Source organism: Hyla sarda, chromosome 6 (assembly GCF_029499605.1).
Source record: "Hyla sarda isolate aHylSar1 chromosome 6, aHylSar1.hap1, whole genome shotgun sequence".
Lineage (NCBI taxonomy): Eukaryota > Metazoa > Chordata > Amphibia > Anura > Hylidae > Hyla > Hyla sarda.
In genome coordinates this window covers 281,667,355-281,687,971 of record NC_079194.1, presented here as the reverse complement: position 1 = coordinate 281,687,971, position 20,617 = coordinate 281,667,355, and the positions used below count along the sequence as shown (strand labels likewise).

At 42.2% G+C, this 20,617-nt stretch overlaps 43 non-coding genes across 43 annotated transcripts; 15 read left to right on the top strand and 28 right to left on the bottom strand.

Moving 5' to 3' along the window:
• Window positions 1-205: 205 nt before the first annotated feature.
• Window positions 206-287, top strand: TRNAS-GCU (transfer RNA serine (anticodon GCU)). Its single transcript has one exon. It is a non-coding gene; the product is annotated as a tRNA-Ser (tRNA).
• Window positions 288-664: 377 nt separating this feature from the next.
• On the bottom strand, window positions 665-738 carry TRNAT-UGU (transfer RNA threonine (anticodon UGU)). Its single transcript has one exon. It is a non-coding gene; the product is annotated as a tRNA-Thr (tRNA).
• Window positions 739-1,338: 600 nt separating this feature from the next.
• On the bottom strand, window positions 1,339-1,412 carry TRNAT-AGU (transfer RNA threonine (anticodon AGU)). Its single transcript has one exon. It is a non-coding gene; the product is annotated as a tRNA-Thr (tRNA).
• A 228-nt stretch (window positions 1,413-1,640) lies between these two features.
• TRNAS-GCU (transfer RNA serine (anticodon GCU)) lies at window positions 1,641-1,722 on the top strand. Its single transcript has one exon. It is a non-coding gene; the product is annotated as a tRNA-Ser (tRNA).
• Window positions 1,723-2,099: 377 nt separating this feature from the next.
• Window positions 2,100-2,173, bottom strand: TRNAT-UGU (transfer RNA threonine (anticodon UGU)). Its single transcript has one exon. It is a non-coding gene; the product is annotated as a tRNA-Thr (tRNA).
• Window positions 2,174-2,773: 600 nt separating this feature from the next.
• Window positions 2,774-2,847, bottom strand: TRNAT-AGU (transfer RNA threonine (anticodon AGU)). The gene has a single exon. It is a non-coding gene; the product is annotated as a tRNA-Thr (tRNA).
• Window positions 2,848-3,075: 228 nt separating this feature from the next.
• TRNAS-GCU (transfer RNA serine (anticodon GCU)) lies at window positions 3,076-3,157 on the top strand. Its single transcript has one exon. It is a non-coding gene; the product is annotated as a tRNA-Ser (tRNA).
• A 377-nt stretch (window positions 3,158-3,534) lies between these two features.
• TRNAT-UGU (transfer RNA threonine (anticodon UGU)) lies at window positions 3,535-3,608 on the bottom strand. The gene has a single exon. It is a non-coding gene; the product is annotated as a tRNA-Thr (tRNA).
• Window positions 3,609-4,209: 601 nt separating this feature from the next.
• Window positions 4,210-4,283, bottom strand: TRNAT-AGU (transfer RNA threonine (anticodon AGU)). The gene has a single exon. It is a non-coding gene; the product is annotated as a tRNA-Thr (tRNA).
• Window positions 4,284-4,511: 228 nt separating this feature from the next.
• Window positions 4,512-4,593, top strand: TRNAS-GCU (transfer RNA serine (anticodon GCU)). The gene has a single exon. It is a non-coding gene; the product is annotated as a tRNA-Ser (tRNA).
• Window positions 4,594-4,963: 370 nt separating this feature from the next.
• Window positions 4,964-5,037, bottom strand: TRNAT-UGU (transfer RNA threonine (anticodon UGU)). Its single transcript has one exon. It is a non-coding gene; the product is annotated as a tRNA-Thr (tRNA).
• A 600-nt stretch (window positions 5,038-5,637) lies between these two features.
• On the bottom strand, window positions 5,638-5,711 carry TRNAT-AGU (transfer RNA threonine (anticodon AGU)). The gene has a single exon. It is a non-coding gene; the product is annotated as a tRNA-Thr (tRNA).
• Window positions 5,712-5,939: 228 nt separating this feature from the next.
• TRNAS-GCU (transfer RNA serine (anticodon GCU)) lies at window positions 5,940-6,021 on the top strand. Its single transcript has one exon. It is a non-coding gene; the product is annotated as a tRNA-Ser (tRNA).
• Window positions 6,022-6,398: 377 nt separating this feature from the next.
• TRNAT-UGU (transfer RNA threonine (anticodon UGU)) lies at window positions 6,399-6,472 on the bottom strand. The gene has a single exon. It is a non-coding gene; the product is annotated as a tRNA-Thr (tRNA).
• Window positions 6,473-7,072: 600 nt separating this feature from the next.
• TRNAT-AGU (transfer RNA threonine (anticodon AGU)) lies at window positions 7,073-7,146 on the bottom strand. The gene has a single exon. It is a non-coding gene; the product is annotated as a tRNA-Thr (tRNA).
• Window positions 7,147-7,374: 228 nt separating this feature from the next.
• TRNAS-GCU (transfer RNA serine (anticodon GCU)) lies at window positions 7,375-7,456 on the top strand. Its single transcript has one exon. It is a non-coding gene; the product is annotated as a tRNA-Ser (tRNA).
• A 377-nt stretch (window positions 7,457-7,833) lies between these two features.
• TRNAT-UGU (transfer RNA threonine (anticodon UGU)) lies at window positions 7,834-7,907 on the bottom strand. The gene has a single exon. It is a non-coding gene; the product is annotated as a tRNA-Thr (tRNA).
• A 601-nt stretch (window positions 7,908-8,508) lies between these two features.
• On the bottom strand, window positions 8,509-8,582 carry TRNAT-AGU (transfer RNA threonine (anticodon AGU)). The gene has a single exon. It is a non-coding gene; the product is annotated as a tRNA-Thr (tRNA).
• A 228-nt stretch (window positions 8,583-8,810) lies between these two features.
• On the top strand, window positions 8,811-8,892 carry TRNAS-GCU (transfer RNA serine (anticodon GCU)). The gene has a single exon. It is a non-coding gene; the product is annotated as a tRNA-Ser (tRNA).
• A 370-nt stretch (window positions 8,893-9,262) lies between these two features.
• On the bottom strand, window positions 9,263-9,336 carry TRNAT-UGU (transfer RNA threonine (anticodon UGU)). Its single transcript has one exon. It is a non-coding gene; the product is annotated as a tRNA-Thr (tRNA).
• A 600-nt stretch (window positions 9,337-9,936) lies between these two features.
• Window positions 9,937-10,010, bottom strand: TRNAT-AGU (transfer RNA threonine (anticodon AGU)). The gene has a single exon. It is a non-coding gene; the product is annotated as a tRNA-Thr (tRNA).
• A 228-nt stretch (window positions 10,011-10,238) lies between these two features.
• On the top strand, window positions 10,239-10,320 carry TRNAS-GCU (transfer RNA serine (anticodon GCU)). The gene has a single exon. It is a non-coding gene; the product is annotated as a tRNA-Ser (tRNA).
• Window positions 10,321-10,697: 377 nt separating this feature from the next.
• On the bottom strand, window positions 10,698-10,771 carry TRNAT-UGU (transfer RNA threonine (anticodon UGU)). The gene has a single exon. It is a non-coding gene; the product is annotated as a tRNA-Thr (tRNA).
• Window positions 10,772-11,371: 600 nt separating this feature from the next.
• Window positions 11,372-11,445, bottom strand: TRNAT-AGU (transfer RNA threonine (anticodon AGU)). Its single transcript has one exon. It is a non-coding gene; the product is annotated as a tRNA-Thr (tRNA).
• A 228-nt stretch (window positions 11,446-11,673) lies between these two features.
• Window positions 11,674-11,755, top strand: TRNAS-GCU (transfer RNA serine (anticodon GCU)). The gene has a single exon. It is a non-coding gene; the product is annotated as a tRNA-Ser (tRNA).
• A 377-nt stretch (window positions 11,756-12,132) lies between these two features.
• On the bottom strand, window positions 12,133-12,206 carry TRNAT-UGU (transfer RNA threonine (anticodon UGU)). Its single transcript has one exon. It is a non-coding gene; the product is annotated as a tRNA-Thr (tRNA).
• Window positions 12,207-12,807: 601 nt separating this feature from the next.
• Window positions 12,808-12,881, bottom strand: TRNAT-AGU (transfer RNA threonine (anticodon AGU)). The gene has a single exon. It is a non-coding gene; the product is annotated as a tRNA-Thr (tRNA).
• Window positions 12,882-13,109: 228 nt separating this feature from the next.
• TRNAS-GCU (transfer RNA serine (anticodon GCU)) lies at window positions 13,110-13,191 on the top strand. The gene has a single exon. It is a non-coding gene; the product is annotated as a tRNA-Ser (tRNA).
• A 377-nt stretch (window positions 13,192-13,568) lies between these two features.
• Window positions 13,569-13,642, bottom strand: TRNAT-UGU (transfer RNA threonine (anticodon UGU)). The gene has a single exon. It is a non-coding gene; the product is annotated as a tRNA-Thr (tRNA).
• Window positions 13,643-14,266: 624 nt separating this feature from the next.
• Window positions 14,267-14,340, bottom strand: TRNAT-AGU (transfer RNA threonine (anticodon AGU)). The gene has a single exon. It is a non-coding gene; the product is annotated as a tRNA-Thr (tRNA).
• Window positions 14,341-14,568: 228 nt separating this feature from the next.
• Window positions 14,569-14,650, top strand: TRNAS-GCU (transfer RNA serine (anticodon GCU)). Its single transcript has one exon. It is a non-coding gene; the product is annotated as a tRNA-Ser (tRNA).
• A 377-nt stretch (window positions 14,651-15,027) lies between these two features.
• On the bottom strand, window positions 15,028-15,101 carry TRNAT-UGU (transfer RNA threonine (anticodon UGU)). The gene has a single exon. It is a non-coding gene; the product is annotated as a tRNA-Thr (tRNA).
• Window positions 15,102-15,725: 624 nt separating this feature from the next.
• Window positions 15,726-15,799, bottom strand: TRNAT-AGU (transfer RNA threonine (anticodon AGU)). Its single transcript has one exon. It is a non-coding gene; the product is annotated as a tRNA-Thr (tRNA).
• A 228-nt stretch (window positions 15,800-16,027) lies between these two features.
• Window positions 16,028-16,109, top strand: TRNAS-GCU (transfer RNA serine (anticodon GCU)). Its single transcript has one exon. It is a non-coding gene; the product is annotated as a tRNA-Ser (tRNA).
• Window positions 16,110-16,486: 377 nt separating this feature from the next.
• On the bottom strand, window positions 16,487-16,560 carry TRNAT-UGU (transfer RNA threonine (anticodon UGU)). The gene has a single exon. It is a non-coding gene; the product is annotated as a tRNA-Thr (tRNA).
• A 624-nt stretch (window positions 16,561-17,184) lies between these two features.
• Window positions 17,185-17,258, bottom strand: TRNAT-AGU (transfer RNA threonine (anticodon AGU)). Its single transcript has one exon. It is a non-coding gene; the product is annotated as a tRNA-Thr (tRNA).
• A 228-nt stretch (window positions 17,259-17,486) lies between these two features.
• Window positions 17,487-17,568, top strand: TRNAS-GCU (transfer RNA serine (anticodon GCU)). The gene has a single exon. It is a non-coding gene; the product is annotated as a tRNA-Ser (tRNA).
• Window positions 17,569-17,945: 377 nt separating this feature from the next.
• Window positions 17,946-18,019, bottom strand: TRNAT-UGU (transfer RNA threonine (anticodon UGU)). Its single transcript has one exon. It is a non-coding gene; the product is annotated as a tRNA-Thr (tRNA).
• Window positions 18,020-18,619: 600 nt separating this feature from the next.
• On the bottom strand, window positions 18,620-18,693 carry TRNAT-AGU (transfer RNA threonine (anticodon AGU)). Its single transcript has one exon. It is a non-coding gene; the product is annotated as a tRNA-Thr (tRNA).
• Window positions 18,694-18,921: 228 nt separating this feature from the next.
• On the top strand, window positions 18,922-19,003 carry TRNAS-GCU (transfer RNA serine (anticodon GCU)). Its single transcript has one exon. It is a non-coding gene; the product is annotated as a tRNA-Ser (tRNA).
• A 377-nt stretch (window positions 19,004-19,380) lies between these two features.
• TRNAT-UGU (transfer RNA threonine (anticodon UGU)) lies at window positions 19,381-19,454 on the bottom strand. Its single transcript has one exon. It is a non-coding gene; the product is annotated as a tRNA-Thr (tRNA).
• A 623-nt stretch (window positions 19,455-20,077) lies between these two features.
• TRNAT-AGU (transfer RNA threonine (anticodon AGU)) lies at window positions 20,078-20,151 on the bottom strand. The gene has a single exon. It is a non-coding gene; the product is annotated as a tRNA-Thr (tRNA).
• Window positions 20,152-20,379: 228 nt separating this feature from the next.
• On the top strand, window positions 20,380-20,461 carry TRNAS-GCU (transfer RNA serine (anticodon GCU)). The gene has a single exon. It is a non-coding gene; the product is annotated as a tRNA-Ser (tRNA).
• The last annotated feature ends 156 nt before the right edge of the window (window positions 20,462-20,617 follow it).

Below are 20,617 nucleotides of genomic sequence, written 5' to 3'. Positions count from 1 at the left end.
AGAAAATGGGAATTTCTTACGCAATGATTCAAATTTCTACTAAATGTTGTGCATTGATGGAGTGGTTGCAGCTTGCATTTTTTCACCAACTTGGAGTTACGGTCCCCTCAGCTAGTGCCTGATCTGTGACCTTCAATAAAAATGCAGCAAAAAACTTTTTGACCCTGTTCTCAGAATCTATCACCTGGAGGTAGGGACTTATGTAGACGAGGTGGCCGAGTGGTTAAGGCGATGGACTGCTAATCCATTGTGCTCTGCATGCATGGGTTCAAATCCCATCCTCGTCGGTTCCTTCTACCTTTTACCACTTTGTAGCTTGCCTAGTAGATTCTTTGCAACTTGCCTTGTAGATTCTTTATTGTCAGCATATGCAGTGGATGCTCCCACCATGGCAGTTTTCTATTTTTGATTCAGAAACGTGCCTCATGTGACCTATCAACCTGGCATTAGTAATCCTGCATTGTTTTTCCATTTCTCTTGCATGGTGCTTAATACTATCCAATAAAGAAGATGAGGACATTTCCTTCTTTTGGGCATTCAGCCAGCATACATATTTTTGACTTTGCTCGGACATTCTTAGGACTGTGGGATAGACAAGTTTGAAGTCACATATGATTGAACGTCTACTTCTTGGTATGAAAAGCTCAAAATTGCAAAGAAAGAAAGGCACTGCTGAGATTCGAACTCAGGATCTCCTGTTTACAAGACAGGCGCTTTAACCAACTAAGCCACAGCGCCATGACAAACCTTTCCTTAAAGTCAGAAAATGGGAATTGCTATGCAATGATTAAAATGTCTACAAAATGCTGTATATTGACGGAGCAGTTGCAGCTTGCATTTTTTGAGTTACGGTCCATTCAGCCAGTGCTTAATATGTGACCTTCAATGAAAATGCAGCCAAAGACTTGTTGATCATGTTGTCAGAATGTCTCACCTGGAGTGGTTGCCTTTTAAAGACGAGGTGGCCGAGGGGTTAAGTCGATGGACGGCTAATCCATTGTGCTCTGCATGCCTTTTCCAACTTGGTATCTTGCTTTGTAGATTTTTTATTGTCTTTGCAGGCATGGGAGTTTTCTATTTCCAATCCAGAAGGGTGCGTTACGTGACCTATCAACCAGGCCTTAGAAATCCTGCCTTGTTTTCCAATTCCTCTTGCATGGTGCTTAATGCTATCCTATAAAGAAGATGAGGACATTTCTTTCTTTTGGGCGTTTAGCCAGCATCCATATTTTTTACTTTGCTCGGACTGTCTTAGGGCTGTGGGATGGACAATATTGATGTCAGATAGGATTGAACATCTGCTTTTTGGTATGAAAAGCTTAAAATTTAGGGGAAAAAAGGCACTGCTGAGATTTGAACTCAGGATCTCCTGTTTACTAGACAGGCGCTTTAACCACCTAAGCCACAGCGCCAAGTGAAGTCCAGCAGAAAAGCCAGAAAATGGGAATTTCTTACGCAATGATTCAAATTTCTACTAAATGTTGTGCATTGATGGAGTGGTTGCAGCTTGCATTTTTTCACCAACTTGGAGTTACGGTCCCCTCAGCTAGTGCCTGATCTGTGACCTTCAATAAAAATGCAGCAAAAAACTTTTTGACCCTGTTCTCAGAATCTATCACCTGGAGGTAGGGACTTATGTAGACGAGGTGGCCGAGTGGTTAAGGCGATGGACTGCTAATCCATTGTGCTCTGCATGCATGGGTTCAAATCCCATCCTCGTCGGTTCCTTCTACCTTTTACCACTTTGCAGCTTGCCTAGTAGATTCTTTGCAACTTGCCTTGTAGATTCTTTATTGTCAGCATATGCATTGGATGCTCCCACCATGGCAGTTTTCTATTTTTGATTCAGAAACGTGCCTCATGTGACCTATCAACCTGGCATTAGTAATCCTGCATTGTTTTTCCATTTCTCTTGCATGGTGCTTAATACTATCCAATAAAGAAGATGAGGACATTTCCTTCTTTTGGGCATTCAGCCAGCATACATATTTTTGACTTTGCTCGGACATTCTTAGGACTGTGGGATAGACAAGTTTGAAGTCACATATGATTGAACGTCTACTTCTTGGTATGAAAAGCTCAAAATTGCAAAGAAAGAAAGGCACTGCTGAGATTCGAACTCAGGATCTCCTGTTTACAAGACAGGCGCTTTAACCAACTAAGCCACAGCGCCATGACAAACCTTTCTTTAAAGTCAGAAAATGGGAATTGCTATGCAATGATTAAAATGTCTACAAAATGCTGTATATTGACGGAGCAGTTGCAGCTTGCATTTTTTGAGTTACGGTCCATTCAGCCAGTGCTTAATATGTGACCTTCAATGAAAATGCAGCCAAAGACTTGTTGATCATGTTGTCAGAATGTCTCACCTGGAGTGGTTGCCTTTTAAAGACGAGGTGGCCGAGGGGTTAAGTCGATGGACGGCTAATCCATTGTGCTCTGCATGCCTTTTCCAACTTGGTATCTTGCTTTGTAGATTTTTTATTGTCTTTGCAGGCATGGGAGTTTTCTATTTCCAATCCAGAAGGGTGCGTTACGTGACCTATCAACCAGGCCTTAGAAATCCTGCCTTGTTTTCCAATTCCTCTTGCATGGTGCTTAATGCTATCCTATAAAGAATATGAGGACATTTCTTTCTTTTGGGCGTTTAGCCAGCATCCATATTTTTGACTTTGCTCGGACTGTCTTAGGGCTGTGGGATGGACAATATTGATGTCAGATAGGATTGAACATCTGCTTTTTGGTATGAAAAGCTTAAAATTTAGGGGAAAAAAGGCACTGCTGAGATTTGAACTCAGGATCTCCTGTTTACTAGACAGGCACTTTAACCACCTAAGCCACAGCGCCAAGTGAAGTCCAGCAGAAAAGCCAGAAAATGGGAATTTCTTACGCAATGATTCAAATTTCTACTAAATGTTGTGCATTGATGGAGTGGTTGCAGCTTGCATTTTTTCACCAACTTGGAGTTACGGTCCCCTCAGCTAGTGCCTGATCTGTGACCTTCAATAAAAATGCAGCAAAAAACTTTTTGACCCTGTTCTCAGAATCTATCACCTGGAGGTAGGGACTTATGTAGACGAGGTGGCCGAGTGGTTAAGGCGATGGACTGCTAATCCATTGTGCTCTGCATGCATGGGTTCAAATCCCATCCTCGTCGGTTCCTTCTACCTTTTACCACTTTGCAGCTTGCCTAGTAGATTCTTTGCAACTTGCCTTGTAGATTCTTTATTGTCAGCATATGCAGTGGATGCTCCCACCATGGCAGTTTTCTATTTTTGATTCAGAAACGTGCCTCATGTGACCTATCAACCTGGCATTAGTAATCCTGCATTGTTTTTCCATTTCTCTTGCATGGTGCTTAATACTATCCAATAAAGAAGATGAGGACATTTCCTTCTTTTGGGCATTCAGCCAGCATACATATTTTTGACTTTGCTCGGACATTCTTAGGACTGTGGGATAGACAAGTTTGAAGTCACATATGATTGAACGTCTACTTCTTGGTATGAAAAGCTCAAAATTGCAAAGAAAGAAAGGCACTGCTGAGATTCGAACTCAGGATCTCCTGTTTACAAGACAGGCGCTTTAACCAACTAAGCCACAGCGCCATGACAACCCTTTCCTTAAAGTCAGAAAATGGGAATTGCTATGCAATGATTAAAATGTCTACAAAATGCTGTATATTGACGGAGCAGTTGCAGCTTGCATTTTTTGAGTTACGGTCCATTCAGCCAGTGCTTAATATGTGACCTTCAATGAAAATGCAGCCAAAGACTTGTTGATCATGTTGTCAGAATGTCTCACCTGGAGTGGTTGCCTTTTAAAGACGAGGTGGCCGAGGGGTTAAGTCGATGGACGGCTAATCCATTGTGCTCTGCATGCCTTTTCCAACTTGGTATCTTGCTTTGTAGATTTTTTATTGTCTTTGCAGGCATGGGAGTTTTCTATTTCCAATCCAGAAGGGTGCGTTACGTGACCTATCAACCAGGCCTTAGAAATCCTGTCTTGTTTTCCAATTCCTCTTGCATGGTGCTTAATGCTATCCTATAAAGAAGATGAGGACATTTCTTTCTTTTGGACGTTTAGCCAGCATCCATATTTTTGACTTTGCTCGGACTGTCTTAGGGCTGTGGGATGGTCAATATTGATGTCAGATAGGATTGAACATCTGCTTTTTGGTATGAAAAGCTTAAAATTTAGGGGGAAAAAAGGCACTGCTGAGATTTGAACTCAGGATCTCCTGTTTACTAGACAGGCGCTTTAACCAACTAAGCCACAGCACCACATGAAGTCCAGCAGAAAAGCCAGAAAATGGGAATTTCTTACGCAATGATTCAAATTTCTACTAAATGTTGTGCATTGATGGAGTGGTTGCAGCTTGCATTTTTTCACCAACTTGGAGTTACGGTCCCCTCAGCTAGTGCCTGATCTGTGACCTTCAATAAAAATGCAGCAAAAAACTTTTTGACCCTGTTCTCAGAATATATCACCTGGAGGTAGGGACTTATGTAGACGAGGTGGCTGAGTGGTTAAGGCGATGGACTGCTAATCCATTGTGCTCTGCATGCATGGGTTCAAATCCCATCCTCGTCGGTACCTTTTACCACTTTGCAGCTTGCCTAGTAGATTCTTTGCAACTTGCCTTGTAGATTCTTTATTGTCAGCATATGCAGTGGATGCTCCCACCATGGCAGTTTTCTATTTTTGATTCAGAAACGTGCCTCATGTGACCTATCAACCTGGCATTAGTAATCCTGCATTGTTTTTCCATTTCTCTTGCATGGTGCTTAATACTATCCAATAAAGAACATGAGGACATTTCCTTCTTTTGGGCATTCAGCCAGCATACATATTTTTGACTTTGCTCGGACATTCTTAGGACTGTGGGATAGACAAGTTTGAAGTCACATATGATTGAACGTCTACTTCTTGGTATGAAAAGCTCAAAATTGCAAAGAAAGAAAGGCACTGCTGAGATTCGAACTCAGGATCTCCTGTTTACAAGACAGGCGCTTTAACCAACTAAGCCACAGCGCCATGACAACCCTTTCCTTAAAGTCAGAAAATGGGAATTGCTATGCAATGATTAAAATGTCTACAAAATGCTGTATATTGACGGAGCAGTTGCAGCTTGCATTTTTTGAGTTACGGTCCATTCAGCCAGTGCTTAATATGTGACCTTCAATGAAAATGCAGCCAAAGACTTGTTGATCATGTTGTCAGAATGTCTCACCTGGAGTGGTTGCCTTTTAAAGACGAGGTGGCCGAGGGGTTAAGTCGATGGACGGCTAATCCATTGTGCTCTGCATGCCTTTTCCAACTTGGTATCTTGCTTTGTAGATTTTTTATTGTCTTTGCAGGCATGGGAGTTTTCTATTTCCAATCCAGAAGGGTGCGTTACGTGACCTATCAACCAGGCCTTAGAAATCCTGCCTTGTTTTCCAATTCCTCTTGCATGGTGCTTAATGCTATCCTATAAAGAAGATGAGGACATTTCTTTCTTTTGGGCGTTTAGCCAGCATCCATATTTTTGACTTTGCTCGGACTGTCTTAGGGCTGTGGGATGGACAATATTGATGTCAGATAGGATTGAACATCTGCTTTTTGGTATGAAAAGCTTAAAATTTAGGGGAAAAAAGGCACTGCTGAGATTTGAACTCAGGATCTCCTGTTTACTAGACAGGCGCTTTAACCACCTAAGCCACAGCGCCAAGTGAAGTCCAGCAGAAAAGCCAGAAAATGGGAATTTCTTACGCAATGATTCAAATTTCTACTAAATGTTGTGCATTGATGGAGTGGTTGCAGCTTGCATTTTTTCACCAACTTGGAGTTACGGTCCCCTCAGCTAGTGCCTGATCTGTGACCTTCAATAAAAATGCAGCAAAAAACTTTTTGACCCTGTTCTCAGAATCTATCACCTGGAGGTAGGGACTTATGTAGACGAGGTGGCCGAGTGGTTAAGGCGATGGACTGCTAATCCATTGTGCTCTGCATGCATGGGTTCAAATCCCATCCTCGTCGGTTCCTTCTACCTTTTACCACTTTGTAGCTTGCCTAGTAGATTCTTTGCAACTTGCCTTGTAGATTCTTTATTGTCAGCATATGCAGTGGATGCTCCCACCATGGCAGTTTTCTATTTTTGATTCAGAAACGTGCCTCATGTGACCTATCAACCTGGCATTAGTAATCCTGCATTGTTTTTCCATTTCTCTTGCATGGTGCTTAATACTATCCAATAAAGAAGATGAGGACATTTCCTTCTTTTGGGCATTCAGCCAGCATACATATTTTTGACTTTGCTCGGACATTCTTAGGACTGTGGGATAGACAAGTTTGAAGTCACATATGATTGAACGTCTACTTCTTGGTATGAAAAGCTCAAAATTGCAAAGAAAGAAAGGCACTGCTGAGATTCGAACTCAGGATCTCCTGTTTACAAGACAGGCGCTTTAACCAACTAAGCCACAGCGCCATGACAAACCTTTCCTTAAAGTCAGAAAATGGGAATTGCTATGCAATGATTAAAATGTCTACAAAATGCTGTATATTGACGGAGCAGTTGCAGCTTGCATTTTTTGAGTTACGGTCCATTCAGCCAGTGCTTAATATGTGACCTTCAATGAAAATGCAGCCAAAGACTTGTTGATCATGTTGTCAGAATGTCTCACCTGGAGTGGTTGCCTTTTAAAGACGAGGTGGCCGAGGGGTTAAGTCGATGGACGGCTAATCCATTGTGCTCTGCATGCCTTTTCCAACTTGGTATCTTGCTTTGTAGATTTTTTATTGTCTTTGCAGGCATGGGAGTTTTCTATTTCCAATCCAGAAGGGTGCGTTACGTGACCTATCAACCAGGCCTTAGAAATCCTGCCTTGTTTTCCAATTCCTCTTGCATGGTGCTTAATGCTATCCTATAAAGAAGATGAGGACATTTCTTTCTTTTGGGCGTTTAGCCAGCATCCATATTTTTGACTTTGCTCGGACTGTCTTAGGGCTGTGGGATGGACAATATTGATGTCAGATAGGATTGAACATCTGCTTTTTGGTATGAAAAGCTTAAAATTTAGGGGAAAAAAGGCACTGCTGAGATTTGAACTCAGGATCTCCTGTTTACTAGACAGGCGCTTTAACCACCTAAGCCACAGCGCCAAGTGAAGTCCAGCAGAAAAGCCAGAAAATGGGAATTTCTTACGCAATGATTCAAATTTCTACTAAATGTTGTGCATTGATGGAGTGGTTGCAGCTTGCATTTTTTCACCAACTTGGAGTTACGGTCCCCTCAGCTAGTGCCTGATCTGTGACCTTCAATAAAAATGCAGCAAAAAACTTTTTGACCCTGTTCTCAGAATCTATCACCTGGAGGTAGGGACTTATGTAGACGAGGTGGCCGAGTGGTTAAGGCGATGGACTGCTAATCCATTGTGCTCTGCATGCATGGGTTCAAATCCCATCCTCGTCGGTTCCTTCTACCTTTTACCACTTTGCAGCTTGCCTAGTAGATTCTTTGCAACTTGCCTTGTAGATTCTTTATTGTCAGCATATGCAGTGGATGCTCCCACCATGGCAGTTTTCTATTTTTGATTCAGAAACGTGCCTCATGTGACCTATCAACCTGGCATTAGTAATCCTGCATTGTTTTTCCATTTCTCTTGCATGGTGCTTAATACTATCCAATAAAGAAGATGAGGACATTTCCTTCTTTTGGGCATTCAGCCAGCATACATATTTTTGACTTTGCTCGGACATTCTTAGGACTGTGGGATAGACAAGTTTGAAGTCACATATGATTGAACGTCTACTTCTTGGTATGAAAAGCTCAAAATTGCAAAGAAAGAAAGGCACTGCTGAGATTCAAACTCAGGATCTCCTGTTTACAAGACAGGCGCTTTAACCAACTAAGCCACAGCGCCATGACAACCCTTTCCTTAAAGTCAGAAAATGGGAATTGCTATGCAATGATTAAAATGTCTACAAAATGCTGTATATTGACGGAGCAGTTGCAGCTTGCATTTTTTGAGTTACGGTCCATTCAGCCAGTGCTTAATATGTGACCTTCAATGAAAATGCAGCCAAAGACTTGTTGATCATGTTGTCAGAATGTCTCACCTGGAGTGGTTGCCTTTTAAAGACGAGGTGGCCGAGGGGTTAAGTCGATGGACGGCTAATCCATTGTGCTCTGCATGCCTTTTCCAACTTGGTATCTTGCTTTGTAGATTTTTTATTGTCTTTGCAGGCATGGGAGTTTTCTATTTCCAATCCAGAAGGGTGCGTTACGTGACCTATCAACCAGGCCTTAGAAATCCTGCCTTGTTTTCCAATTCCTCTTGCATGGTGCTTAATGCTATCCTATAAAGAAGATGAGGACATTTCTTTCTTTTGGACATTTAGCCAGCATCCATATTTTTGACTTTGCTCGGACTGTCTTAGGGCTGTGGGATGGTCAATATTGATGTCAGATAGGATTGAACATCTGCTTTTTGGTATGAAAAGCTTAAAATTTAGGGGGAAAAAAGGCACTGCTGAGATTTGAACTCAGGATCTCCTGTTTACTAGACAGGCGCTTTAACCAACTAAGCCACAGCACCACATGAAGTCCAGCAGAAAAGCCAGAAAATGGGAATTTCTTACGCAATGATTCAAATTTCTACTAAATGTTGTGCATTGATGGAGTGGTTGCAGCTTGCATTTTTTCACCAACTTGGAGTTACGGTCCCCTCAGCTAGTGCCTGATCTGTGACCTTCAATAAAAATGCAGCAAAAAACTTTTTGACCCTGTTCTCAGAATCTATCACCTGGAGGTAGGGACTTATGTAGACGAGGTGGCCGAGTGGTTAAGGCGATGGACTGCTAATCCATTGTGCTCTGCATGCATGGGTTCAAATCCCATCCTCGTCGGTACCTTTTACCACTTTGCAGCTTGCCTAGTAGATTCTTTGCAACTTGCCTTGTAGATTCTTTATTGTCAGCATATGCAGTGGATGCTCCCACCATGGCAGTTTTCTATTTTTGATTCAGAAACGTGCCTCATGTGACCTATCAACCTGGCATTAGTAATCCTTCATTGTTTTTCCATTTCTCTTGCATGGTGCTTAATACTATCCAATAAAGAAGATGAGGACATTTCCTTCTTTTGGGCATTCAGCCAGCATACATATTTTTGACTTTGCTCGGACATTCTTAGGACTGTGGGATAGACAAGTTTGAAGTCACATGTGATTGAACGTCTACTTCTTGGTATGAAAAGCTCAAAATTGCAAAGAAAGAAAGGCACTGCTGAGATTCGAACTCAGGATCTCCTGTTTACAAGACAGGCGCTTTAACCAACTAAGCCACAGCGCCATGACAACCCTTTCCTTAAAGTCAGAAAATGGGAATTGCTATGCAATGATTAAAATGTCTACAAAATGCTGTATATTGACGGAGCAGTTGCAGCTTGCATTTTTTGAGTTACGGTCCATTCAGCCAGTGCTTAATATGTGACCTTCAATGAAAATGCAGCCAAAGACTTGTTGATCATGTTGTCAGAATGTCTCACCTGGAGTGGTTGCCTTTTAAAGACGAGGTGGCCGAGGGGTTAAGTCGATGGACGGCTAATCCATTGTGCTCTACATGCCTTTTCCAACTTGGTATCTTGCTTTGTAGATTTTTTATTGTCTTTGCAGGCATGGGAGTTTTCTATTTCCAATCCAGAAGGGTGCGTTACGTGACCTATCAACCAGGCCTTAGAAATCCTGCCTTGTTTTCCAATTCCTCTTGCATGGTGCTTAATGCTATCCTATAAAGAAGATGAGGACATTTCTTTCTTTTGGGCGTTTAGCCAGCATCCATATTTTTGACTTTGCTCGGACTGTCTTAGGGCTGTGGGATGGACAATATTGATGTCAGATAGGATTGAACATCTGCTTTTTGGTATGAAAAGCTTAACATTTAGGGGAAAAAAGGCACTGCTGAGATTTGAACTCAGGATCTCCTGTTTACTAGACAGGCGCTTTAACCACCTAAGCCACAGCGCCAAGTGAAGTCCAGCAGAAAAGCCAGAAAATGGGAATTTCTTACGCAATGATTCAAATTTCTACTAAATGTTGTGCATTGATGGAGTGGTTGCAGCTTGCATTTTTTCACCAACTTGGAGTTACGGTCCCCTCAGCTAGTGCCTGATCTGTGACCTTCAATAAAAATGCAGCAAAAAACTTTTTGACCCTGTTCTCAGAATCTATCACCTGGAAGAAGGGACTTATGTAGACGAGGTGGCCGAGTGGTTAAGGCGATGGACTGCTAATCCATTGTGCTCTGCATGCATGGGTTCAAATCCCATCCTCGTCGGTTCCTTCTACCTTTTACCACTTTGCAGCTTGCCTAGTAGATTCTTTGCAACTTGCCTTGTAGATTCTTTATTGTCAGCATATGCAGTGGATGCTCCCACCATGGCAGTTTTCTATTTTTGATTCAGAAACGTGCCTCATGTGACCTATCAACCTGGCATTAGTAATCCTGCATTGTTTTTCCATTTCTCTTGCATGGTGCTTAATACTATCCAATAAAGAAGATGAGGACATTTCCTTCTTTTGGGCATTCAGCCAGCATACATATTTTTGACTTTGCTCGGACATTCTTAGGACTGTGGGATAGACAAGTTTGAAGTCACATATGATTGAACGTCTACTTCTTGGTATGAAAAGCTCAAAATTGCAAAGAAAGAAAGGCACTGCTGAGATTCAAACTCGGGATCTCCTGTTTACAAGACAGGCGCTTTAACCAACTAAGCCACAGCGCCATGACAACCCTTTCCTTAAAGTCAGAAAATGGGAATTGCTATGCAATGATTAAAATGTCTACAAAATGCTGTATATTGACGGAGCAGTTGCAGCTTGCATTTTTTGAGTTACGGTCCATTCAGCCAGTGCTTAATATGTGACCTTCAATGAAAATGCAGCCAAAGACTTGTTGATCATGTTGTCAGAATGTCTCACCTGGAGTGGTTGCCTTTTAAAGACGAGGTGGCCGAGGGGTTAAGTCGATGGACGGCTAATCCATTGTGCTCTGCATGCCTTTTCCAACTTGGTATCTTGCTTTGTAGATTTTTTATTGTCTTTGCAGGCATGGGAGTTTTCTATTTCCAATCCAGAAGGGTGCGTTACGTGACCTATCAACCAGGCCTTAGAAATCCTGCCTTGTTTTCCAATTCCTCTTGCATGGTGCTTAATGCTATCCTATAAAGAAGATGAGGACATTTCTTTCTTTTGGGCGTTTAGCCAGCATCCATATTTTTGACTTTGCTCGGACTGTCTTAGGGCTGTGGGATGGACAATATTGATGTCAGATAGGATTGAACATCTGCTTTTTGGTATGAAAAGCTTAAAATTTAGGGGAAAAAAGGCACTGCTGAGATTTGAACTCAGGATCTCCTGTTTACTAGACAGGCGCTTTAACCACCTAAGCCACAGCGCCAAGTGAAGTCCAGCAGAAAAGCCAGAAAATGGGAATTTCTTACGCAATGATTCAAATTTCTACTAAATGTTGTGCATTGATGGAGTGGTTGCAGCTTGCATTTTTTCACCAACTTGGAGTTACGGTCCCCTCAGCTAGTGCCTGATCTGTGACCTTCAATAAAAATGCAGCAAAAAACTTTTTGACCCTGTTCTCAGAATCTATCACCTGGAGGTAGGGACTTATGTAGACGAGGTGGCCGAGTGGTTAAGGCGATGGACTGCTAATCCATTGTGCTCTGCATGCATGGGTTCAAATCCCATCCTCGTCAGTTCCTTCTACCTTTTACCACTTTGCAGCTTGCCTAGTAGATTCTTTGCAACTTGCCTTGTAGATTCTTTATTGTCAGCATATGCAGTGGATGCTCCCACCATGGCAGTTTTCTATTTTTGATTCAGAAACGTGCCTCATGTGACCTATCAACCTGGCATTAGTAATCCTGCATTGTTTTTCCATTTCTCTTGCATGGTGCTTAATACTATCCAATAAAGAAGATGAGGACATTTCCTTCTTTTGGGCATTCAGCCAGCATACATATTTTTGACTTTGCTCGGACATTCTTAGGACTGTGGGATAGACAAGTTTGAAGTCACATATGATTGAACGTCTACTTCTTGGTATGAAAAGCTCAAAATTGCAAAGAAAGAAAGGCACTGCTGAGATTCAAACTCAGGATCTCCTGTTTACAAGACAGGCACTTTAACCAACTAAGCCACAGCGCCATGACAACCCTTGCCTAAAAGTCAGAAAATGGGAATTGCTATGCAATGATTAAAATGTATACAAAATGCTGTATATTGACGGAGCAGTTGCAGCTTGCATTTTTTGAGTTACGGTCCATTCAGCCAGTGCTTAATATGTGACCTTCAATGAAAATGCAGCCAAAGACTTGTTGATCATGTTGTCAGAATGTCTCACCAGGAGTGGTTGCCTTTTAAAGACGAGGTGGCCGAGGGGTTAAGTCGATGGACGGCTAATCCATTGTGCTCTGCATGCCTTTTCCAACTTGGTATCTTGCTTTGAAGATTTTTTATTGTCTTTGCAGGCATGGGAGTTTTCTATTTCCAATCCAGAAGGGTGCGTTACGTGACCTATCAACCAGGCCTTAGAAATCCTGCCTTGTTTTCCAATTCCTCTTGCATGGTGCTTAATGCTATCCTATAAAGAAGATGAGGACATTTCTTTCTTTTGGACGTTTAGCCAGCATCCATATTTTTGACTTTGCTCGGACTGTCTTAGGGCTGTGGGATGGTCAATATTGATGTCAGATAGGATTGAACATCTGCTTTTTGGTATGAAAAGCTTAAAATTTAGGGGAAAAAAAGGCACTGCTGAGATTTGAACTCAGGATCTCCTGTTTACTAGACAAGCGCTTTAACCAACTAAGCCACAGCACCACAAGAAGACCAGCAGAAAAGCCAGAAAATGGGAATTTCTTACGCAATGATTCAAATTTCTACTAAATGTTGTGCATTGATGGAGTGGTTGCAGCTTGCATTTTTTCACCAACTTGGAGTTACGGTCCCCTCAGCCAGTGCCTGATCTGTGACCTTCAATCAAAATGCAGCAAAAAACTTTTTGACCCTGTTCTCAGAATCTATTACCTGGAGGTAGGGACTTATGTAGACGAGGTGGCCGAGTGGTTAAGACGACGGACTGCTAATCCATTGTGCACTGCATGCATGGGTTCAAATCCCATCCTCGTCGGTTTCTTCTACTTTTTACCACTTTGCAGCTTGCCTAGTAGATTCTTTGCAACTTGCCTTGTAGATTCTTTATTGTCAGCATATGCAGTGGATGCTCCCAACATGGCAGTTTTCTATTTTTGATTCAGAAACGTGCCTCATGTGACCTATCAACCTGGCATTAGTAATCCTGCATTGTTTTTCCATTTCTCTTGCATGGTGCTTAATACTATCCAATAAAGAAGATGAGGACATTTCCTTCTTTTGGGCATTCAGCCAGCATACACATTTTTGACTTTGCTCGGACATTCTTAGGACTGTGGGATAGACAAGTTTGAAGTCACATATGATTGAACGTCTACTTCTTGGTATGAAAAGCTCAAAATTGCAAAGAAAGAAAGGCACTGCAGAGATTCGAACTCAGGATCTCCTGTTTACAAGACAGGCGCTTTAACCAACTAAGCCACAGCGCCATGACAACCCTTTCCTTAAAGTCAGAAAATGGGAATTGCTATGCAATGATTAAAATGTCTACAAAATGCTGTATATTGACGGAGCAGTTGCAGCTTGCATTTTTTGAGTTACGGTCCATTCAGCCAGTTCCAGTCTTTGGCTGCATTTTCATTGAAGGTCACATACCTTCAATGAAAATGCAGCCAAAGACTTGTTGATCATGTTGTCAGAATGTCTCACCTGGAGTGGTTGCCTTTTAAAGACGAGGTGGCCGAGGGGTTAAGTCGATGGACGGCTAATCCATTGTGCTCTGCATGCCTTTTCCAACTTGGTATCTTGCTTTGTAGATTTTTTATTGTCTTTGCAGGCATGGGAGTTTTCTATTTCCAATCCAGAAGGGTGCGTTACGTGACCTATCAACCAGGCCTTAGAAATCCTGCCTTGTTTTCCAATTCCTCTTGCATGGTGCTTAATGCTATCCTATAAAGAAGATGAGGACATTTCTTTCTTTTGGGCGTTTAGCCAGCATCCATATTTTTGACTTTGCTCGGACTGTCTTAGGGCTGTGGGATGGACAATATTGATGTCAGATAGGATTGAACATCTGCTTTTTGGTATGAAAAGCTTAAAATTTAGGGGAAAAAAGGCACTGCTGAGATTTGAACTCAGGATCTCCTGTTTACTAGACAGGCGCTTTAACCACCTAAGCCACAGCGCCAAGTGAAGTCCAGCAGAAAAGCCAGAAAATGGGAATTTCTTACGCAATGATTCAAATTTCTACTAAATGTTGTGCATTGATGGAGTGGTTGCAGCTTGCATTTTTTCACCAACTTGGAGTTACGGTCCCCTCAGCTAGTGCCTGATCTGTGACCTTCAATAAAAATGCAGCAAAAAACTTTTTAACCCTGTTCTCAGAATCTATCACCTGGAGGTAGGGACTTATGTAGACGAGGTGGCCGAGTGGTTAAGGCGATGGACTGCTAATCCATTGTGCTCTGCATGCATGGGTTCAAATCCCATCCTCGTCGGTTCCTTCTACCTTTTACCACTTTGCAGCTTGCCTAGTAGATTCTTTGCAACTTGCCTTGTAGATTCTTTATTGTCAGCATATGCAGTGGATGCTCCCACCATGGCAGTTTTCTATTTTTGATTCAGAAACGTGCCTCATGTGACCTATCAACCTGGCATTAGTAATCCTGCATTGTTTTTCCATTTCTCTTGCATGGTGCTTAATACTATCCAATAAAGAAGATGAGGACATTTCCTTCTTTTGGGCATTCAGCCAGCATACATATTTTTGACTTTGCTCGGACATTCTTAGGACTGTGGGATAGACAAGTTTGAAGTCACATATGATTGAACGTCTACTTCTTGGTATGAAAAGCTCAAAATTGCAAAGAAAGAAAGGCACTGCTGAGATTCGAACTCAGGATCTCCTGTTTACAAGACAGGCGCTTTAACCAACTAAGCCACAGCGCCATGACAACCCTTTCCTTAAAGTCAGAAAATGGGAATTGCTATGCAATGATTAAAATGTCTACAAAATGCTGTATATTGACGGAGCAGTTGCAGCTTGCATTTTTTGAGTTACGGTCCATTCAGCCAGTTCCAGTCTTTGGCTGCATTTTCATTGAAGGTCACATACCTTCAATGAAAATGCAGCCAAAGACTTGTTGATCATGTTGTCAGAATGTCTCACCTGGAGTGGTTGCCTTTTAAAGACGAGGTGGCCGAGGGGTTAAGTCGATGGACGGCTAATCCATTGTGCTCTGCATGCCTTTTCCAACTTGGTATCTTGCTTTGTAGATTTTTTATTGTCTTTGCAGGCATGGGAGTTTTCTATTTCCAATCCAGAAGGGTGCGTTACGTGACCTATCAACCAGGCCTTAGAAATCCTGCCTTGTTTTCCAATTCCTCTTGCATGGTGCTTAATGCTATCCTATAAAGAAGATGAGGACATTTCTTTCTTTTGGGCGTTTAGCCAGCATCCATATTTTTGACTTTGCTCGGACTGTCTTAGGGCTGTGGGATGGACAATATTGATGTCAGATAGGATTGAACATCTGCTTTTTGGTATGAAAAGCTTAAAATTTAGGGGAAAAAAGGCACTGCTGAGATTTGAACTCAGGATCTCCTGTTTACTAGACAGGCGCTTTAACCACCTAAGCCACAGCGCCAAGTGAAGTCCAGCAGAAAAGCCAGAAAATGGGAATTTCTTACGCAATGATTCAAATTTCTACTAAATGTTGTGCATTGATGGAGTGGTTGCAGCTTGCATTTTTTCACCAACTTGGAGTTACGGTCCCCTCAGCTAGTGCCTGATCTGTGACCTTCAATAAAAATGCAGCAAAAAACTTTTTAACCCTGTTCTCAGAATCTATCACCTGGAGGTAGGGACTTATGTAGACGAGGTGGCCGAGTGGTTAAGGCGATGGACTGCTAATCCATTGTGCTCTGCATGCATGGGTTCAAATCCCATCCTCGTCGGTTCCTTCTACCTTTTACCACTTTGCAGCTTGCCTAGTAGATTCTTTGCAACTTGCCTTGTAGATTCTTTATTGTCAGCATATGCAGTGGATGCTCCCACCATGGCAGTTTTCTATTTTTGATTCAGAAACGTGCCTCATGTGACCTATCAACCTGGCATTAGTAATCCTGCATTGTTTTTCCATTTCTCTTGCATGGTGCTTAATACTATCCAATAAAGAAGATGAGGACATTTCCTTCTTTTGGGCATTCAGCCAGCATACATATTTTTGACTTTGCTCGGACATTCTTAGGACTGTGGGATAGACAAGTTTGAAGTCACATATGATTGAACGTCTACTTCTTGGTATGAAAAGCTCAAAATTGCAAAGAAAGAAAGGCACTGCTGAGATTCGAACTCAGGATCTCCTGTTTACAAGACAGGCGCTTTAACCAACTAAGCCACAGCGCCATGACAACCCTTTCCTTAAAGTCAGAAAATGGGAATTGCTATGCAATGATTAAAATGTCTACAAAATGCTGTATATTGACGGAGCAGTTGCAGCTTGCATTTTTTGAGTTACGGTCCATTCAGCCAGTTCCAGTCTTTGGCTGCATTTTCATTGAAGGTCACATACCTTCAATGAAAATGCAGCCAAAGACTTGTTGATCATGTTGTCAGAATGTCTCACCTGGAGTGGTTGCCTTTTAAAGACGAGGTGGCCGAGGGGTTAAGTCGATGGACGGCTAATCCATTGTGCTCTGCATGCCTTTTCCAACTTGGTATCTTGCTTTGTAGATTTTTTATTGTCTTTGCAGGCATGGGAGTTTTCTATTTCCAATCCAGAAGGGTGCGTTACGTGACCTATCAACCAGGCCTTAGAAATCCTGCCTTGTTTTCCAATTCCTCTTGCATGGTGCTTAATGCTATCCTATAAAGAAGATGAGGACATTTCTTTCTTTTGGGCGTTTAGCCAGCATCCATATTTTTGACTTTGCTCGGACTGTCTTAGGGCTGTGGGATGGACAATATTGATGTCAGATAGGATTGAACATCTGCTTTTTGGTATGAAAAGCTTAACATTTAGGGGAAAAAAGGCACTGCTGAGATTTGAACTCAGGATCTCCTGTTTACTAGACAGGCGCTTTAACCACCTAAGCCACAGCGCCAAGTGAAGTCCAGCAGAAAAGCCAGAAAATGGGAATTTCTTACGCAATGATTCAAATTTCTACTAAATGTTGTGCATTGATGGAGTGGTTGCAGCTTGCATTTTTTCACCAACTTGGAGTTACGGTCCCCTCAGCTAGTGCCTGATCTGTGACCTTCAATAAAAATGCAGCAAAAAACTTTTTGACCCTGTTCTCAGAATCTATCACCTGGAGGTAGGGACTTATGTAGACGAGGCGGCCGAGTGGTTAAGGCGATGGACTGCTAATCCATTGTGCTCTGCATGCATGGGTTCAAATCCCATCCTCGTCGGTTCCTTCTACCTTTTACCACTTTGCAGCTTGCCTAGTAGATTCTTTGCAACTTGCCTTGTAGATTCTTTATTGTCAGCATATGCAGTGGATGCTCCCACCATGGCAGTTTTCTATTTTTGATTCAGAAACGTGCCTCATGTGACCTATCAACCTTGCATTAGTAATCCTGCATTGTTTTTCCATTTCTCTTGCATGGTGCTTAATACTATCCAATAAAGAAGATGAGGACATTTCCTTCTTTTGGGCATTCAGCCAGCATACATATTTTTGACTTTGCTCGGACATTCTTAGGACTGTGGGATAGACAAGTTTGAAGTCACATATGATTGAACGTCTACTTCTTGGTATGAAAAGCTCAAAATTGCAAAGAAAGAAAGGCACTGCTGAGATTCGAACTCAGGATCTCCTGTTTACAAGACAGGCGCTTTAACCAACTAAGCCACAGCGCCATGACAACCCTTTCCTTAAAGTCAGAAAATGGGAATTGCTATGCAATGATTAAAATGTCTACAAAATGCTGTATATTGACGGAGCAGTTGCAGCTTGCATTTTTTGAGTTACGGTCCATTCAGCCAGTGCTTAATATGTGACCTTCAATGAAAATGCAGCCAAAGACTTGTTGATCATGTTGTCAGAATGTCTCACCTGGAGTGGTTGCCTTTTAAAGACGAGGTGGCCGAGGGGTTAAGTCGATGGACGGCTAATCCATTGTGCTCTGCATGCCTTTTCCAACTTGGTATCTTGCTTTGTAGATTTTTTATTGTCTTTGCAGGCATGGGAGTTTTCTATTTCCAATCCAGAAGGGTGCGTTACGTGACCTATCAACCAGGCCTTAGAAATCCTGCCTTGTTTTCCAATTCCTCTTGCATGGTGCTTAATGCTATCCTATAAAGAAGATGAGGACATTTCTTTCTTTTGGGCGTTTAGCCAGCATCCATATTTTTGACTTTGCTCGGACTGTCTTAGGGCTGTGGGATGGACAATATTGATGTCAGATAGGATTGAACATCTGCTTTTTGGTATGAAAAGCTTAAAATTTAGGGGAAAAAAGGCACTGCTGAGATTTGAACTCAGGATCTCCTGTTTACTAGACAGGCGCTTTAACCACCTAAGCCACAGCGCCAAGTGAAGTCCAGCAGAAAAGCCAGAAAATGGGAATTTCTTACGCAATGATTCAAATTTCTACTAAATGTTGTGCATTGATGGAGTGGTTGCAGCTTGCATTTTTTCACCAACTTGGAGTTACGGTCCCCTCAGCTAGTGCCTGATCTGTGACCTTCAATAAAAATGCAGCAAAAAACTTTTTGACCCTGTTCTCAGAATCTATCACCTGGAGGTAGGGACTTATGTAGACGAGGTGGCCGAGTGGTTAAGGCGATGGACTGCTAATCCATTGTGCTCTGCATGCATGGGTTCAAATCCCATCCTCGTCGGTTTCTTCTACTTTTTACCACTTTGCAGCTTGCCTAGTAGATTCTTTGCAACTTGCCTTGTAGATTCTTTATTGTCAGCATATGCAGTGGATGCTCCCACCATGGCAGTTTTCTATTTTTGATTCAGAAACGTGCCTCATGTGACCTATCAACCTGGCATTAGTAATCCTGCATTGTTTTTCCATTTCTCTTGCATGGTGCTTAATACTATCCAATAAAGAAGATGAGGACATTTCCTTCTTTTGGGCATTCAGCCAGCATACATATTTTTGACTTTGCTCGGACATTCTTAGGACTGTGGGATAGACAAGTTTGAAGTCACATATGATTGAACGTCTACTTCTTGGTATGAAAAGCTCAAAATTGCAAAGAAAGAAAGGCACTGCTGAGATTCGAACTCAGGATCTCCTGTTTACAAGACAGGCGCTTTAACCAACTAAGCCACAGCGCCATGACAACCAATGCCAAAAAGTCAGAAAGTCAGAAAGTCAGAAAGTCAGAAAATGGGAATTGCTATGCAATGATTAAAATGTCTACAAAATGCTGTACATTGACGGAGCAGTTGCAGCTTGCATTTTTTGAGTTACGGTCCATTCAGCCAGTGCTTAAAATGTGACCTTCAATGAAAATGCAGCCAAAGACTTGTTGATCATGTTGTCAGAATGTCTCACCTGGAGTGGTTGCCTTTTAAGACGAGGTGGCCGAGGGGTTAAGTCGATGGACGGCTAATCCATTGTGCTCTGCATGCCTTTTCCAACTTGGTATCTTGCTTTGTTGATTTTTTATTGTCTTTGCAGGCATGGGAGTTTCCTATTTCCAATCCAGAAGGGTGCGTTACGTGACCTATCAACCAGGCCTTAGAAATCCTGCCTTGTTTTCCAATTCCTCTTGCATGGTGCTTAATGCTATCCTATAAAGAAGATGAGGACATTTCTTTCTTTTGGGCGTTTAGCCAGCATCCATATTTTTGACTTTGCTCGGACTGTCTTAGGGCTGTGGGATGGACAATATTGATGTCAGATAGGATTGAACATCTGCTTTTTGGTATGAAAAGCTTAAAATTTAGGGGAAAAAAGGCACTGCTGAGATTTGAACTCAGGATCTCCTGTTTACTAGACAGGCGCTTTAACCACCTAAGCCACAGTGCCAAGTGAAGTCCAGCAGAAAAGCCAGAAAATGGGAATTTCTTACGCAATGATTCAAATTTCTACTAAATGTTGTGCATTGATGGAGTGGTTGCAGCTTGCATTTTTTCACCAACTTGGAGTTACGGTCCCCTCAGCCAGTGCCTGATCTGTGACCTTCAATAAAAATGCAGCAAAAAACTTTTTGACCCTGTTCTCAGAATCTATCACCCGGAAGTAGGGACTTATGTAGACGAGGTGGCCAAGTGGTTAAGGCGATGGACTGCTATTCCATTGTGCTCTGCATGCATGGGTTCAAATCCCATCCTAGTCGGTTCCTTCTACCTTTTACCACTTTGCAGCTTGCCTAGTAGATTCTTTGCAACTTGCCTTGTAGATTCTTTATTGTCAGCATATGCAGTGGATGCTGCCACCATGGCAGTTTTCTATTTTTGATTCAGAAACGTGCCTCATGTGACCTATCAACCTG